Source organism: Panthera tigris, chromosome D3 (genome assembly GCF_018350195.1).
Source record: "Panthera tigris isolate Pti1 chromosome D3, P.tigris_Pti1_mat1.1, whole genome shotgun sequence".
Classification (NCBI taxonomy): Eukaryota; Metazoa; Chordata; class Mammalia; order Carnivora; family Felidae; genus Panthera; species Panthera tigris.
The window spans coordinates 36,511,531-36,525,490 of NC_056671.1; the positions used below are offsets into that span (position 1 = coordinate 36,511,531).

At 39.6% G+C, this 13,960-nt stretch overlaps 1 protein-coding gene across 2 annotated transcripts in view; it reads right to left on the reverse strand.

Moving 5' to 3' along the window:
• The window catches only part of PTPRM (protein tyrosine phosphatase receptor type M), a 788,961-nt gene that overhangs the window by 642,226 nt on the left and 132,775 nt on the right, over nt 1–13,960 (reverse strand). The gene's annotated exons all lie outside the window — the stretch shown is intronic.

Genomic DNA, 13,960 nt, shown 5'->3' on the forward strand with positions numbered 1-13,960 from the left:
GATGCTGTAATCCTTGTCTTGTTTGGGGGCTACTGGGAATGATTCTCACATTTCAATTTTAATAAAGATGCTGATCTAAATATTTTAGCTAATGTTTAACTAACATTATAGAATGGTCTACCACTTCCTATTTTATTGAGTTGTGGGTGTTTTTTTTTTTCTTAATCTTTTTGTAAAGTCGGGAACAGGTGCTGAATTTTGTTAAAAGCCCTCAGCACCTATAAAGAGAATAAAAATAAACGTCTTGACCAAAATCCCAAAGTCTCTGTGAAGGCAGAAACCTTGGCTGCATTTTTAACACTCTATCTACAGGATGTTCACCCATAAAGTTTAGTATTATTTTTGATAAATGCATAAATGAGCAATTTTAAGCTCCTGCTCCTTCCATATACCAATTATTACATTGTTTTCTGCTGTTTATAATACACAATGAGTAAATTATAATTGTCAGAGTATTAATATTTGCTCATCTAATAAGTGAACCCAAGAAATAAACAGAAAGCAACAATGGGAAGCTACAGGCTTCATCTGTACAATTTAAGCTTTAAAGCATTTGACAACAATTCCATCTCTGTACTAAAGGACTTGTTTCTTTTCTTTCTGGGTAGGTCAAGAGCAGCAATAGAGAGCTAATCTAAGGCTATTTTAAATAATCTATGCCAGTTTCAACATTCATTATGCTCTCATTGTAAAAATGTTCAGGTGAGAAGCTCAGGGCATCTAGCAGCAGGTTGAAAGCTTTAATTCAGTGGGAGTAGGGGACACCATAAGCCAATAATAGAAAAGCCTTCTTAACAAAGGATGTTATTTTCTTAAAGTAGTAATCTATAGCAAATTACACAGAAAGAACTTGATTATAGTTTTCAGTCTTTTAGAAAAGGATAATTTAATATGAGTTAAAAGCTGATTCATTTTTGCAAGGGTTTTACCAGCTGTCAATTATACTCTTTATGAATCGTCCACTGAGTTGATGTATAGTTAAACACAGACTGGAAAACATTATTTGGTTACAATTAAGGCTTTCAATATGATATTGTAAAAGTCAGATATACTACCAAAAATATATATTCTTAATCCCCTGTTTAATGTATATTTCTATAGTCCGATATTCATTTTCTTTAAAAACCTTTCTGTATGCTTTCTGAAAGCCGAATCACGAGCTGAATAAAGCAGTTGAGTATAAATAATCGAAAACACTTTTAAATAGCAGATTCTGCAATATTCTAGTGCTAAAGTAATTCTTGCTAGAATGCTGGAAAAGTCAACAGATAGAGTATCAACTTTTGGAATCATTGTGTCTGAACACACAAATAGAATACTGTAGTAGCAAGGACTTTGAAGATCACCTGCTAATACATTCAACCCTCTCACATAATAGACAGAAAAAATGAACTCAAGGAGATTAAATGATTTTCTAAGCCACACATCCAGTTATTGGTAGAGCCAGAAATAGTTTTGGCTTTCCCAATCACGTTTGAACTCCACTTGGGGCACCTGGGTGGCTCAGTGGGTTAAGCGTCCGACTTCGGCTCAGGCCATGATCTCACGGTTCATGGGTTCGCACCCCGTGTCAGGCTCTGTGTTGTCAGCTCAGAGCCTAGAGCCTGCTTCGGATTCTGGGTGTCCCACTCATGCTCTGCCTCTCTCTCTCAAAAATAAATAAACGTTAAAAAAAAATTTTTTTTTTAAAGTATGAACTCCACCTGTTCTGTTCTCTCTCTAAACCACAGCTAACACAAGAGAATGTGGGACACATCTTGTAAAGAATTACACAATATATTTTTAGGTAGCTGGCACTGGATGTTCATTTACATTTTGCTTAAAGACCCAGGGGAAAAGTTCCCTTAAGTCATTTAAAAAGAGCCTGCAGGTGATTAATAAAATATTTTTTTCTTTCCTTCATGATTTTAAGTTGCATAATACAAAGTTAAAAGGAAAGGGCCTCAAGTAACTAATAATGCTTTATATTCTTCTATAATGAGCTTACAAATGCTGTCTCAGATATGAGGTACGTTTTTAAAACTGATTCCACAATTATCTCCAAAAGGAATTCAGGCATCAAGAGTCACCAAATATCAATGATTTAAAACTCGCTGCTGTAAAGGTCAAATTTTTTGTCTTTGTTCAACTCCCTTCCTCCCCCACTCCCAAATCTTGAAGGATTTTTACATGGCTAGCCTCAAAAATTTCCTAGGAAAAGTTTAAAAGCTAGATGGCTAATAATTCATATAATTTTTTTCTGTTTCCACTCATGTCTCATCCCCGGTACTCTCAAAATTCTCAGTATGTGCAGTATCTATTTTCAGGATAATCTCTTTTACATAGGTGGAAGCAACTTTCCTTTTGGCAAGAACAAGGGTATAGTTTGCATTGTGTTCCACTGGGACAGTCTGTTCTTCTGTATCAGAATCTTGGCTTCCAATCCTTTTAAAGTTATCTTCTATTTGAGAAGGCACCTCTCTTAAGCTATTTTTAAATCTCAATGAAAAAGTTTTGGCACACACAAACCCTCATTATTGCCTTATTCTTGACATCTCTCACACCCTCTTGCCTGTAACAGATGATCACTATGTGTCATTCGCAGATGATCTGAGCCCAAAGTAATGTCCCTTGGCTATCTAGACAGAAAAAGAAAATGTATAAAAACAATTACAGGAGTAGAGAATCGTGAAGAGAACTACTGAACAAAATAAGAAAAATAATATTCATACACTCTCTGTATGTTAAATAATACGGTGTCCCTTTATCCTTTGAGTTTTTAAAGAAATTTTAATGTAAAAAATTATTATTCAATCTTTATTTATCTTTGAGAGAGAGACAGAGTGTGAACAGGGGAGGAGCAGAGAGAGAGGGAAACACAGAAGCTGAAGCAGGTTTCAGGCTCTGAGCTGTCACCACAGAGCCCGACACAGGGCTCGAACCCACGAACCATGAGATCATGACCTGAGCTGAAGTCAGACATTCAACTGACTGAGCCACCCAGGCACCCCAAAGAAATTTTAATTTAAAAAATTAAAATTATTTACTGGAATTTAAAATGCAGAAATAACTTCATCTTAATCCTTATAATCAATGAAAAAACTATGAACTGGCCACAGCTCATTGGACTCTGATGATCACCAGTTCTATGAAGCTGCTGTGTATGTTAAGTATTACATTATAATGCTCACGATGTTTTTTGTGTTTCCTCCAAAGTGAAATTTCTTTCTTCTTTTCCTTCTACAAAATAATCTAACTCTGAAAAATTATTAAAACAGAGACAAATGAAGACTCTTTTAAAACTACACAATACTAAAAACCAAAGTACAACCACTGTTAAAACTTTGAGTGATAAGGCACCTGGGTGGCTCAGTCGGTTAAGTGTCCGATGTCGGCTCAGGTCATGATGTCACAGGTTGGTGAGTTTGTGTCCCACGTCAGGCTCTATGCTGACAGCTCAGAGCCTGGAGCCCACTTTGGATTCTGTGTCTCCCTCTCCCTCTACCCCTCCCCCACTCATGCTTTCTCTCTCTCTCTCTCTCTCTCTCTCTCTCAAAAATAAAAAATAAATGTTAAAAAAAACTTTTGAGCTACATATAAAAGTAAATATACATGTTGATATATTGATGGATCTTCAAATATTTTAGGTGTAAATTATATGCATTTATAAAAAGAGATCATGCTGTTAACATTTTATAGTTTTTTCATTTAGTGTATTTATTTTAATGTATTTTTATATCATTTGCCATATCACTGAAATGTTGTTTTTAGTGATTATACAGTATTCTGTTATTACAGATTTAATAATCATCCCATGTTGGACATTTATTTTCAACCCTGAACTCTTAAGAACACTGGTATGAAAACTATGTAGCTAAATAAATATGATTTAAATGACTTCCTTAGAATATATTCCTAAAGTAAAACTGCAGGTTAAAAGACCTTGTACAATTTAAGGTCTTTGCTGTCTTGTTCTCTAAAAAATGTAGCAATGTAAACTCATCAGTGAAGTGTGAGGCAGTTAAATGTCCCTAGAGCCTTGTCAACATGATTCTTCTCTATCTCAGTTTGATGGACTGAGTAGGTAAAAAATTGTTATTTTAATATTTATCTCTGTAATTATGAGTAACATTAATTATTTGTTTTCATTCCCTATTTGTATTTTTTTAATTATCTTGTATTCCTGTTCAAGTCAAAAATGTATTAATTTCATCCTTAAGTCTGAGTGATAATTTGGCTGGGTATAAAATTATAGGTTAACACATTTTCTCTTAGCACTTTCAATTCCAATGTCTGGTATAATCTATTATTATTCAATCTATAGTCACTCTTCTATTCCTTTGCCAATAATCTGCCCATTCTCTTTGAAAGCCCTTAACATTCTCCATTTCTACCTGAAAAGCTTTGTATAGTTTTACCATCTTAATTACAAATTATTTTCTCTTACAGTCCTGAGAAGCATTCCTGTGGAATGATCCCGTGGTCACTTTTACCTCAGCTCAATGTCACAAAAGAGTACTTAGATTTCATATGGGTTTCTTAGTTCAGGGCTTCCCCAGAGTCATTAGAAGAAGAATTCCATTTCAAATGCATGTATTGCACAATCTAGAATATCTAATCCCCATAACTTGTCTTGTTTACATCTGTTGTCTTAAAACTTCAGTTTCTACGCCTCATCCTTTAGCCAGCAGGTAGAATTTTGCCACCCTTTCCAGGCTGTTCAGTTTATGCAGGAAGCCTAATTCTTGCTCATATTCACTTGGTTCTGTCAGACATTGAAACTTGAACACATAGGGGTGCCTGGGTGGCTCAGTTGGTTCAGCGTCCACCTTCAGATCAGGTCATGATATCATAGTTCTTGGGTTCAAGTCCCACATTAGGTTCTGTGCTGACAGCTCGGAGCCTGGAGCCTGCTTCGGACTCTGGGTCTCCCTCTCTCTGCCCCTCCCCCACTTGTGTGTGCTCTCTCTCTCTCGCTCTCTCTCTCTCTCTCAAAAATAAAAAAACAGTTAAAAACAAAAAAGCTTCCAGCATATAAAGGGTTTATCTGGTCTAGTTATCTTTATCAGTCATGTAGATTATTTTCACCACCAAGATTCCTTACTTCATTTTTGGCACCTCCATATTGTCTTTCCTTATTTTCAATCTCAGGCAAATATTTATCTTTATAAAATATTTTTATTTTTTTCTATTAGCAAGGAAATATAAGGAACCTTCCACATCAACTCCCTCTGATGGCATGTCGTAACATACAGATTTTCATAAACAAACTTGTGAAAGGTACAAAATTCTACAAGTCCTTATAGTATTCCACAATGAAAGCAACACAATAGAGTGATTTATCACAATGACACTTCAGTGCAATGGGGAAAAGGATTGTCTTGTTTCAATAAATGGTGCTGTGTCAACTGGATATGGAAGAAAGGTAGATTGACTTTCCCTCACTCAATTCACAAAAATCAATTCTATAAGAACTAAAATATAAATGTGAAAGATAATAACATATTTAAAGGAAAACATAGAGGAGAATATCTTAGTGACTTTTGTACAGGCAAGAAAAATTTTAAAGAGGCCACTGAAAATGTTAACTATTAAAGAAACAACTTTAATCATTAGACTTTTAAAATCAAAAGCTTCTGTTTATCAAAAGACATCATTAAGAGAGTAAGGATGAAACACAGCAAATGAAAAAATATATTTTCATTAAATATATCCAATACAGCACTTAGAGAATTTAGAAAAACTACTACAAAGTAGTATTTAGAAGACAGGATATCCAAAGGAAATATGGGCAAAAGACTTGAACAGACCCTTCATACAAAGATACTCAAATGGCTAAAATGGCTAGTTATACATTAAAAGGTGATAAACTTCCTCAGTCATCAAGGAATTGTAAGCCAGCACCACAACATGACAATACCCCACAGTCACCAGAATGTATAAAATAAAAATGACAGACCAAGTATTGGTGAGCATGTGGAAAAACCAAAACACTCTAACACTCTTGAAGGACTGGAAATTGACACATTAACATTGGAAAACTATTTTATTGTGTCTACTGAAGCTTAGCACATGCATACTGTAGGACTCATTAATCCTACTCCTGGATATATACCTACCAGAAAATAATGATGGTACTAAGATGTCAGTAGTCTGATATAGGTAATATATCTTCAGCAATATTCCCATAAAATAGTTAAAATGTAAAATTTTGTATTTAATAAGTTTCAATCATCCAAGAAAATTTTACTGATGTTATAATATCTTTCCTTCTATCAGCATGCTGGATGGATAAGGTATTTGTATGAACTATAAGATTTACTGCATAGAACTAGGTAAAACAGGAAAATCCTGGGATTAGGATAATGAGTAATTTGAGCCAGAATGTATGTCTCTGGAAAGCGATTACAGAAAAAAGCAATGCAAAACCAAACCAACACAAAATAAAATAAAACACCAAGTAAACAAAATGTCACCTCCAGGGCCATTTAAGAGGAAGGGTGGACTCATGCTATTAATATTCAGTAGAAACAGGAAAAACAGAATATAGAGATATTTTCCACCTCAGCTCTGAAGTTGACTTCTAAACATCAACAAAGCAGGATGCTCAGAAATTCAAAGATCCCTATTTTATTCTCAACTCTCCCCAGCAACATCTTGCTCCAGCCATCTCATGTACCTAGCTACTTACAGATACAAGGGATACGCCAAGTAAATAGTTCTTTGTCAGGAATCCTAATGCTTTTTCTGTTAGTAAAACGAAAGCAGACACACAAGAAAAATGGGCAAATGGTATTAAAAAGAAGGAATACAAATGAACAATAAATGTTCAGCTGATGTTCAAATTCACTATTAAACCCAAAACTGCAAATAAACTCCCTTCCACCCACCTACCTCAAGAACAAAAATTCAGTGGCAGACACGGTCTTGAGTCAGTGCTCTGGACACATTTGTACATTCCACAATTTTGAGCCTCAATAAGTGAGCCTCCTAAAGTCCTCCTGCACATAAGATTGTGTCATAGCATCATTTCTGGCCTGACTTGTCTGCTTACCAGGAGTCTTCTCAACTAGGAGCTCACCAGGAAGCAATAAACAGTATGTGCGTGTTGGAGGGGGTGGGGGAAGTCACTAGCAAGGACAAGCAAAGGCAAGAGCAGAGGAAGAGAAAAGGTGGGGAAGGAAGCAGCAGAAAGCAAGAAAAGAAGACAGAAAAGATGGCCAGGATTAGGAATGGCGAAATGCCCACAACAACTGCAGACACTCGCATTACCAGAGGCTGTAATTCCCACGTTGGTGCCTCTTCAATTGTGCGTATTTACCAATGGTGTACCTGTCTTCAGGGTGACATATGGGATCAGAGGACCTTAGCAACCTTCTCCAGCTACAGATGTATGTTGTGCATATGTGTGTTGTGCATGTGGGCATGCACATGTGCACACACATGGGAGCCACTAAGGCACTGGTGATTGGTGCCTTCTAAAGCTGCAAAATCGCAATTCAGAAATAAGAATGACTGGAAATCAAATAAGCCAAATATCTAAGAAATGGGTTAAAAGCTTCAAACCAACACTGCTATGTAACTGATTATTTAAAACCGCACACATTTAAGACATACACTTGTAATGTCATAGAAACACAACGGTGGCAAATGCCCCATCTCTCCCTGCAGGCTTCATGCAGGCCTTTCAATATCCCTCCAGGATGTCTATGCTGCTAAAACACATTTTTAAAAGTGAGGTATCTGCCTGAGTTTGTCTAACGGTGAATGCATATTAATCCGTATTCCTCACTGACAAATTTTACTCTTTCAAGGGCACGTTCAATTAGCACCTCAGTCAGGTTTACTCCAAAACACTGGTTGTACACCTACAGTGTGTGAGGCCCTGGGAATGCACAGCTGACTAAGACAAATCCCTACCCTCGAGCAGCTCACAGAATACGGAGGAGACAGAAAGTTGAAATGCTATGGGAGATGTGCATCCCTGGGGTATCGAAGGGGCACTAGACCCTGAAGGAGGAAGCTCCATCACTTAGAAGCGGAAATGTGAAGGCCTGACCTTCCTTTTGAAGGCTGACAAGGAACCCACAGGACAAAGGGGGAAGAGCCCTTTGGGTAGAATAAAAGGCAGAGTGAAAGCCTCAGAAGAGTGAACATCACAGCCTGCTGTGAGAATGTGGGAAGAATGGAAGAAGGCCATGGGGGTCTTCCCAAGAAGTCTGGTGTTTATGGAAGGGATGACATACGCACTGCATGAATGGCAGATGGCATGGAGCAAAGGGAGACCGACAGCAAAAGACCAGTTAGAGCCGACTTCAAAGTCCCAGCTAGGAAGGGGGCTGTCCTGGGGCTGCAGCCGTAGGGTGCTAGAGAAGAGAGACCCAGACGGGGGAGGGTGGGGAGGGGAGAGCAGCAGCAGGACTTCTGTGGGGAGAGGAACTCCTATTCAATGCAAACTGTAAAGGGTAGCTGCACAGGGTGAGGGAATGACAGACCACACGGGCGGTTTGGGAGGGCGTTTGCTGTGCTTGTTCCAAGGAGAGGTGATGAGATTTTGCGAGAGACTAAGTTTGTCCAACGAGCACATTAAACCACTCATCTCTCCCACAGTGCTCCCTCCCTACTTGCGAGCGCCTCCACCATACAACTCATGAACTATCTGTACATCTTATTTACTAACACAATCACCCCGATTACGATGGAACCAAAAGATGGCGATGTTCTCGCTCACTTCTCTTCCGGTCTTCGGCAGCACCTAGCAGTGACTGGAACAAAGGGGAAACACTTTCTGGGGAGCAATGTTTTCTCCATTCTAAGAAAAACTATCCAAATACGATTCTTGAAGATCTGCGTCGTCTCCCTCCATTCCCACGGACAGAATGTAGATGGCCTTAACACCCTCTACTAGGCCTAAAGAGGATATTACCATGCCAGATTAGGGTAGCCTCCTAGATTATTATTTAAATAAAACTGACTCGCCAGATTATTATAAGTATAGTATTCATAAGAACTGAACCTTTTATAGTTTGATAAGGACCAACCCACTGACTTAATACCCTCTATTCAGCTACAGAGCTATGCGATAATGAAAAAAGTGAAGAGGAAGTCAGTAGGACTCCAAGAAATCTGGCAATGGCACCACAGTGCTCTTCCTTGACCCCCCTGGACAAGGTCCCTATTAAACTCCTTCAGTGTGTGTACCAAGCTTCCAATAAGACTGAACATGTAGTAGGTCCTCAATATCTGCTAATTTTATGTATTTGTGAATGATAATCTTTCATTCTTTTTAGAATTTGGAGGACATTTATAGAACAAGAACTCAGCAGGAGTTCAATGAAGGGGTACATTTTAATTCTGGTAAGACCAAGTAACCAAGTACCTGTATGTTTAGAACCCCTCCAGATGAGTGATGGTCAGGATCTTAAAAATCTCTGGCAAACTGCTCCGACGAGCTAAACCAAAATCGGCTCTGGAAAGATAATGTGTTAGTAGTGATACTTTGCTGGATTGAATTCGTTTTCCCTTCATCCTAACACACCCCAACGTTCAATAGTGATGAAATGGCACATATGGATAGTGCTGTTTGGTATATGCTAACAATCTTGGCAGGTTTCCCTTTAATAAACCACTCCAGATGTTAGTCACAGTAATTATGCCTGCCATCATTCAGCTTTAGGAATGAAATACTGCTGTTACAATTCCTTGTTTGTGTTTCTATGGATCATCTGCAAGTATAAAGCCTGCACAGTAAAGACAGCCCCACGAATGGGCTCTGCATAGAAACGTGCATAAACAAAGACCCAGCGATAGGATGACCAGTGTGAACTGGTAACTATGAAAACACACATGCCATTAGAAGTTTTTGATGATTCTTACATTGCACATTTGAACATCTATAATAATGAAACATTTATACATTCCTATGAATTAGTACATCAAAATATGTCAGTAAAGTGATAAACCTGATTCCAACAATTATCTGTGGCACAGGTAAAACAGGCTATTGTACATGAAAAGATATCTACTTTGCAAACCTGTTCCTAGGAAAATTTAAATTGAGATACTGTGTGCTAAACTTTTAAGAGTACTGCTAGAATCGGGGGGGGGGGTGGGACATGAGATGGTTTTCATTTTCTGACGGCTTAATTTGCAAAAAAGGCCCTTTTGTGATCCTATTAAGAAATGAAGTCAAAATAGATCTATAACTCAGTGTCAGAACAATAAATTAGAATGATTTAAAGAAAAATCCCTGAAAAGGTATGTCTGATGTTATAAGTAATGTGATTTTCTTGACTTTAAAATGAATCTACTTGGTGAGGAATAATAAACCCAATCTTTTGGGACATTTAAATGATCACGCTAAAAAGCCAACATTAACCATTAAAATGATTAAATTGATATTAAATGGCTGCTGACATTAGAATACTGAAAAGTATTAATAAGGCTGTCAGTGTCACTGAGGCACAGAGAAAGGAACTTTTATAACGAACTAATTTTACATTAAGGAGTTTAAGCAAAAATTTTATCTACTTATCCTCAAACCATCATGGGGGGAGTGTCAATACTCCTGTCAAAGCCCATTAGCTTCACTGAAGATAGTATAAAGAGAAAACTGCATCCAGATGGGAGGTTGGCCACAAATTGTGAGCCACACCACCTGAACTACCTTACTAAGCAGCATGGCATCAGACACCTCTGTCTAGGTATGTCAAAGACAGACAAGGACATTCTTAAAGCTTAAAACTTACACGATGATGTGCAGAAACCTCAAGTAAACTGTCCTAAACCTCCTGAGTAGCATGGACTGCTGACTGCACTCAAAACTTTCAGAGGCGACCGCAAGGCAGGGTACCCACCCACCAGCCCTCGCACGGCCCCTCTAAGCATTAAGTGCCTTCGACTGGTGCATGGTGGCGTAGCACAAAAGACTGTGTGGCAGCCTATCGGGAACCATGCCCAGTGCATCACTGCACTTATGTAAACATGGCCAACGACAGTCAGGGGCAAAGTGTTATCAAAATCAATCTGACCTTTAAAAATTACCTTTTTTGGGGGGTGGTGCCCGGGGGGCTCAGACTTAAGGGGAAGCATCTGACTTCAGGTCATGATCTCGCCGTTCGCAAGCTGGAGCGCCACACCGGGCTCTGTGCTGACAGCTCAGAGCCTGGAGCCTGCTTCGGATTCTGGGTCTCCCTCTCTCTCTGCCCCTCCCACACTCATGGTCTGTCTGTCTGTCTGTCTGTCTCTCTCTCTCTCTCCAAAATACATAAACATTTAAAAATATTACCTTTGTCTTTCAGTTTATTCATTTTGAGAGAGACAAAGAGAGCCAGTGAGACAGGTGCAGAGAGAGACAGGGAGAGAGAGAATCCCAAGCAGGCTTTGCACTGACAACATGGAACCCAATGCGGGACTCGAACTCATGAACCGTGAGATCATGACCTGAGCCGAAACCAAGAGTCAGACACTTAACCAACCGAGCCATCCAGGCACCCCTAAAAATTACCTTTTTACACCAGGAATAACTCAAGGACCTGGGACTCATTTTTGGTCTGTATGCTTTGCTAGGGGATTTTACAGCTGTGATGAGCTGCTCTGACTGTCCATCTATAGGGAAGGTTAACTAGAGAACAGCAGCTTCTGGAGGAAGGTTGCCTTGGGTTCAAGCCCCATCTCTGCCACATGTTAGCACTTCCAGCACATTGGTCAAGTCAAACAAACTCGAAGCTTCTGTTTTCGCATCTGCAAAATGGGGATAACAACAGCCCTTCCAGCTCAGGGCTACTGTCAGAATTGCATGAGACAAAGCCGGAGAAAAACTCAGCACAGGGCTGCTCTCCATAGGCCTTCAATAAAGCTTTGCATCGATTTCTTTTTTCTTTAAGCTATTTTTTAAAGTTATGTATGTATGCATGTATGTATGCATGTATTTTGAGAGAGACAGAGAGAGAGACCAGAAGCGGCTGAGGGTCAGAGAGAAGGAGAGACAGAATCCCAAGCAGGCTCCGCATCATCAGCGCAGAGCCGGATGCAGGGCTTGAACCCAAGAACCGTGAGATCATGACCCAAGCCGAGATCGAGAATCAGTCGCTCAACCACTTGAGCCACCCAGGCACCCCTCTTTAAAGCTGTTCTTTAACCTCAGTTTTTAAAATACTGTCTTAAATGTATACATTCTGACCTTTAAAACTTACCACATCCATGTAACATTTCATGAACACATTCTGATATCCTGTTCCTTCTCCTTATATTTAATACTGTTATGGAAAGGAGTTTCCCATGCTTGCCACTATTAACTGTCCACACCTAATCAAAATCAAAGTTAAGTGTCTCCCAAAGCAGTCTCCATCATGAGGAACAACTGTCATTAACGACCATCCTTTTCTCGTATTTCACAGAATGGAAAATGACTACAGAAACATGCGACACATGGAATTATTAAGACTAGAACACACATCCTTCCTATGTTCTGGGGCTGGGGAGTCCTCAAATTTAAGGGAAGTTGCCAACAGAAAGGGAAAATGATATAAACAGAGGGGTCATTACAAGCCCCGGGAATACTGGACCCCCCCAGAAGCAAGCTATCAGGCTTCTGGGATCACTTGGGCTACTCTCGATCACGAGACTGGCACAGCGGGGACCAGCCACGCCTAAAACAAATCAACGCCAAGGCTTTCTGTGATACTGCGCTGCCTCTGAACACCAACCTGAGGTCCTGCGGCTTTCTAAGACCGGTACCACCAAATCTCTCTCTACAATGCACTACACTTCCCACTTCTGAAAATACCAGTCCCATCTCTCCCTTCCCTATATTTATTCACACTTGTCCCACCTTCTGTAGGCCCACCCTGCACCCCACAGCCCTAGGCTGCATCTGTGACAGCCCACCTGGCCTTTCAGAATCCAGTGCAAATTCCACTTCCTCCACAACACCTTTCTGGATTCTCCATAAGCACAATTACTCTCTCATTATAGCCTTTAAAAAGCATGTATTTTCCACTTTGAATTAGAGTTCTTTAGTGATTTTCTAGATTGCCTCTATTATACCCTACTCCCTCCCTGAACAAAGAGCCTGTGGGAGATTCGTCTTCATATTTTCCACACAACATTACATATGGTGGAGAGTCAATACGTTTTTTGGGGAGAAGGAGTGGATTAAGTTAAATGTTACAGATATAGTGCTGGCTACCAATGTGCCGTGTGTGTTTCTGTTTATTTCTGTTCATTAGCCTTTTAACAGTCCTAAAACAGGAGGTCATGAGAAAACAGTAGGACGGTTTAGTCTCTGGGATCTGACTGCCTAGTTTCCAATCTTAGTTCTGCCACATATTGGCTGTGGGACTGTAGACGAGTTACTCCCAACAACTGAGGTGTATGTCAAAGTGGAAGATGAAGCTCCTGCCTTCAAAGGATGGGCAGGAATTGGAACAGATCGTGCAGATGGGGTGCTCACCAAGTAGTAACCCCTCCAGTGTTAGCTATTAAACGGTTATGGAAACACATTCATAAAACAACAACAAAAACCCTGCATTCATGTAAGTCACGTGTAAATTCATGTAAGTTTCCCTCACAGCAGAATACAAGAAGCAAGGTCAAGGCAAGCTGGTCTGCAGCCCATGTCAGCCCGCCACACAGTCATCTTCAGAGTGAGCCCCGACAGTATTTGTACTCGTTCTGGGCAATGCATACTTGATAAGACACTGGTGTGAACTCAAGGCCCCAGAAAAACTACTCCCCAAATTTAAGCAAACCAATTCCAGGAAATCATTATTCTTCATATTCCTCTGTAACGTTCATGATTTTGTCCTCCAACTCTTTCTTGCTGAAAAGTTAACGGAGGAAGGAAAAATCTACCTCCTCCCACCCCATTCCCTCATGCATATATACTATGCAATAATGTCACTTCTAGAGGATCATGGCATTTTTCCTCAATTACCAGGTAATTCATGTCTTCAGGTGGACACAGGGATAGCATGCTCCC